Below are 4967 nucleotides of genomic sequence, written 5' to 3' on the forward strand. Positions count from 1 at the left end.
GCTGAAATTACTTCTTTTATTGATTTAGATACATAAACAACAAACCTTTCATCGTCTGGCAGCTGGAGCCACTTCAGCACGGTGAAAACTCTCTCCTCAAACGGCACTTTACTAAAAAAAAAAATTACAAAAGAAAGAAAGGGATGGGAGATGAGACCATTTCTCACAAATTTGCTCAGTGCTTTGTTTTCCATGTTTTTTAAAGAAATCAAACCAGTGTGCTCAGGGTTCAAAGGTTTAAAAACTTGTGAAATGCACCTGAAAGCATCATAAGAAAAGAGATGTTGCACAGAACAGTCTCAACTAATTTGACTCCCTGGTAAAATTTTGCAATATTTATTTCTGGTTAACTGACAATAATAAATTATTATATCAGTATGTTTTGATCCCTGCAGTGCCTCACAGTCGGTGCCAGCTTTAAGAGATTTCTCACTAACAGACTAATTACTTCAGCTGGACTGAATTATTTTAACTGTCCTGATAATAAGTTCCCTAGAAGAAGCCTTGCAGGGTCTGGTGTTTCACTGGCTCATGGATTCGTCTCAAAAGTGCAGCCTGTCAACTGAGAATGTCGCCAGATTTAAGACAGACTCTGGAAATTAATGCACCAAGGAACAGAAAAACTGATTTTTTGTCTCTTTGTGGAATTTGTGCAGCTTTGTTTAATTTTTAAGAAGCCATACATATACTTTACTTTAACTTACTATTTAAACATGACCAAAAATTTGTAATTCATAAAAACTCATTAGAAAATTACCCGAAAATAAGACAAAAGAAAAGGTTAAAAAAAGGAACCAAAAAAGTGCTGAAAAATAAAGAAAATATGTATATATGTACATGCATATATACATATGCATATATAAGTGTGTGTGTGGGTATTTTCTTTTCTGTAACATGATTAAAAATATATGTTTAATACAAAATTATTTTAATTTTCCATTTTTAATAATAATAATAATAATCTACTTTGCATGTAGTATATTGAAAATAATTCACTAATTCAATTTGTTATTATTATTATTTTTATGATTAGTATTTATTTATTTATGTTTTGTTCCTTTTATTTATTTTTGCAATTTTTGGGTCATTTCCTACCAACTTGCTCAATGCCTTTTCCTCCATGTTTTCAAAAGAAACCAAACCGTTGAAGTGTTAAACAGCCTTTCAAAGGCGTCTGAACACAGCGCAAGAAAGCTGATGTCCATGTCGGTGTCAAAGGGTTAAAATATATATCATCTGGTTCCAGTTCCTGTGACTTTTATACTGGTCAAAAGAAAAGAAAAATCAAGTCTTTCCTCAGTGCTCATTATAAGTGAATATCACAGGGGAGGATGTCAGTGATGGGTTGCAAATGGCTGTTTTCTGGAAAAAAAGAAGCTGATAAACATGTCTTATTATAGTGATAACGCCACAGAGTGTGGACAGTAATGTGCTTAATTTAGGGTCTGAGCTGATAAAAGTTAAGGCCATCTGCACTCCCAACGAAACCAACGTCCAGCAACCCACACAGAGATAAAAATACCCTGACTGAGTTTCATGATCACCACAGTACACTGATTTATCAGCTGACATGTAATCACTTATTATTGCATTGATATGACTTCATGTCATATGATTGCACTTTTATTGATGCTGCCTCAGAGATTTCAACATGTCACTTGGATCAAAGACAAAACACATTTATGATTTAAATGTTATGTGCTTGAAATGTATCAACTGTATATTTCGTGAGTTAAATTATAGCTTTTGTGCTTTTGTGTATTTAGACACAGCAAAGCTTCATTAAATGAGTTCTTCTATATTTTTGTCGTTGTTGCTGATGTGGATGCGGAGGCTGACAACTATTGCAACATCTGCCACATTTACTGCATGTGGAAAGAAACGCCGTGTCACAATACGACAGTTTCCACAATGACCGGAACGATTTACAGCAGAGATACTTCTGCAAAATAGGATTTTAGGATGTTTTTAGGACTTCAGGATGCTTCTTTGATTTTAGGAGGTTTCTAGGATATTTGGGCATTTCTAAGATTTTATATTTTTAGGTTTTATGACATTTCTCGACTTTCACGATATTTCTCGAATTTCAGGATGTTTTAAGGATTTTAAGACATTTCTAGGATTTTGGACATTTATACAATTTCAAAATTTTTCTCCAATTTTAGGATGTTTTTAGATTTTTAGGACCTTTCTAAGATTTTCACTAGTTTTCAGGATATCAGGACATTTCAGGGATTTTTGGACATGGATTTCAGGACATTTCTCTGATTTTAGGACGTTTCTAGGATTTTAGGGAATTTCTCAGATTCCAGGATGTTCCTAAGATTTAAGGACATTTCTCTGGTTTCAGGATATATCTAGAATTTTGGGATGTTTCAAGGATTTAAAGACATTTCTAAAATTTTGGAAGTTTATGAGATTTAATATTTCTGCAATAAAAAAAAAAAGCTGAGAGTTTTGGACATTTCTTTAATTTTAGGATGCTTCTGGGATTTTAGAATGTTACTTGGATTTTAAAACATTTGCTGGATATCAGGGCATTTCAGAAATTTTAAGACATTTTAAGAATTTAAGGACATTTAAAGAATCTTAGGACATTTATGGTTTGAGGATGTTTCTATGATTTTAAGGGATTTCTAAGGTTTCAGGAGAAGGAATTCAGAATGATTCTTGGATTTTAGGACATATCTAGTTTTCTATGTTTAAAACTGTCATGCTTTAGCTGTATCACCTTGACATTACACTGCCTGTTTTTTTGGTACTTAGCTGAATCAGTAAATCTGAGCTCCCTGTAATCACCTAGCAGGATGTGATGCTTGCTTTTAAAAAGCCAGAAGTGTCAGTCTCACCCATTGTACGGTTTGTGGATGTCGGGAAAGCTCCCGTTGATTTTGACGTCTGATCCTGGCCAGAAGAAAGTCCCAGACTTCAGCCCGTGATGCTTCGCTGTGTGCCAGATCTGCACAGACAAACAGGACGGATCAACTCAAATACACTCAGCTAAATCTGACATCTGACATCTAATATAATAGTTTGACTTGTACATTCATAACACATTCATACTAAGTTACATCGTTGTTCCTGACTGCCTCATGAAATCAAATTGAGTTACTCTCAGTTGTTTTTCCTCAGAAATCTACTAAATTTACTGCTGTGCAACGCTCTGCATCATTAACAGGTTGGTAGCATTGCACTAAGTTCTTTGTTGCTCAGATGCAGTTACATAATTCATCATACAGAATATCTTTTAACAAAACTAAACATCTGCAAATTCATCATCCGACATGTAACTGAAGAGCAGAGTGACACAATATAACGCAGCAGTCCCATACATGTTTCTGGGACTTTAGGACATTTGTAGGATTTTAGGATGTTTCTGACATTTTAGGACATTTCTAGAATGTCATGACATTATAAGGATATTGAGACATTTATATGATTTTAGGACATTTCTGGGTTATTAGAATATTTCTATAGGATTAAGGGACATTTCTAGGATCTTAGGATGCTTCTCAGATTTTAGGACATTTCAAGGATTTTGGGATGTTTCTTGGATTTTAGGAAGCTTCTCGCATTTTAGAATGCTTCTAGGATTTCATTACATTTCAAGGATTTTTGGATCTTTCTAGGCTCCTATAAAATTTCTAGGATTTTGGCACATGTCTCTGATTTTAGGACATTTCTAGGATGTAGGACATTTCTAGGATTTTTAGAATATTTTTAGGGTTTTAGGACATTTCTAGGATTTTAGGACATTTGTACACATTATCAATGACACAGAATGTCTTTTAACAAAACCAAACATCGGTGAGTTCATCATCCAGCGTGTATGTGAAGTTCATGTTATCTCAATGAGGTAGACATGAAAACACTCACAGGCTGTCCCAGGTACCAGGCGGGGTTGTCTTTCTCTGGACTGGACAGACTGAAACTGGCGTCAAACACTGGGTCGTACATCGTGTTGTCGATCAGACCGTTGGACTCTGGATAGAGTCCCTGAAGAGGAAAGGAGAGTTTTTCACAGTTATTTGGATGTTCACCAGTTTCTCTGTGTAAAAGTGTAAGTATGAGATGAGTCATCGCTGATCTGTGATCGCTTGGAGTCACAATAATAATCTTGAGTCATGAGTTATAAATTTATGAATTCCTGGAAGGCAGCTATGACACACAGTTTTAGTTTGATTTTCAGTGACATGTGCGTGCCTATGCCTCATCAAACATGCTTTATGTAAATAAGAAAATACTCAAAAAAAATCAGACTTTTCTTTTTTTAAGCCTGGAGCCTGTTGTAAGAAAAACTCTGCATAATACATTTTGCTCATCACCCAGTGGGGTTTTATCTTTTTCCATTATATCTCGTAGACTATATTAAATGGGGCTGTAAGAGATAATCATCCATAGTCAGAGTGTCACATTAGGTTGATTTGGGTCACCATGCTCAGCCCATTTTATTGAGAGTAAGTCAGAGGTTAAAACGTTTCTTAAAGCATCTGGAAACCAATATCACCAAATACTTCCTTACTACAGAATTTAGGGTCTTATATGCATGATAAAAATATTCAATTCAGTTCAATGATTGACCATTACCCTCAATCCCAATGTAAAATATCTTTATTTTAATTTTTTCACAGTTTCCTGAAGCTAAGCTGATTTGGGCGTGATTATCACCAATCCATATCACGTAATATGGATAAAGCTAGAGCTTTGCATATAAACCATAACGTTATAAATTGCAGAATAACTTTTCCTCGATTGAAATATGAGACGTAGTCGATAGAATTTCAATAGAGCACATTCCAGCCATGTTTTGACAGAAAACACAAATCGCCAATGATAGTAACAATAGCGCCATAGCGAACCAAATGCAGTGAACGACTTTGACTGTAGAACAGCTGAGTGTTTGACAGCCACAGCAATGAAACAGCCACATTTGCAGAGATGGAAAGTGACTTCTTTAGACTTCTACA

General features: G+C 35.0%; 1 long non-coding RNA gene across 1 annotated transcript; it reads right to left on the bottom strand.

Annotated features, from left to right (window-relative positions):
* Positions 1-45: 45 nt before the first annotated feature.
* On the bottom strand, positions 46-3936 carry LOC121963488. Its single transcript, XR_006107251.1, has 3 exons — positions 3877-3936; positions 2850-2959; positions 46-111 (listed from the first exon to the last, which is right to left on the bottom strand). It is a non-coding gene; the product is annotated as an uncharacterized LOC121963488 (long non-coding RNA).
* Positions 3937-4967: the final 1031 nt, after the last annotated feature.

Source organism: Plectropomus leopardus, unplaced genomic scaffold (assembly GCF_008729295.1).
Source record: "Plectropomus leopardus isolate mb unplaced genomic scaffold, YSFRI_Pleo_2.0 unplaced_scaffold11434, whole genome shotgun sequence".
Lineage (NCBI taxonomy): Eukaryota > Metazoa > Chordata > Actinopteri > Perciformes > Serranidae > Plectropomus > Plectropomus leopardus.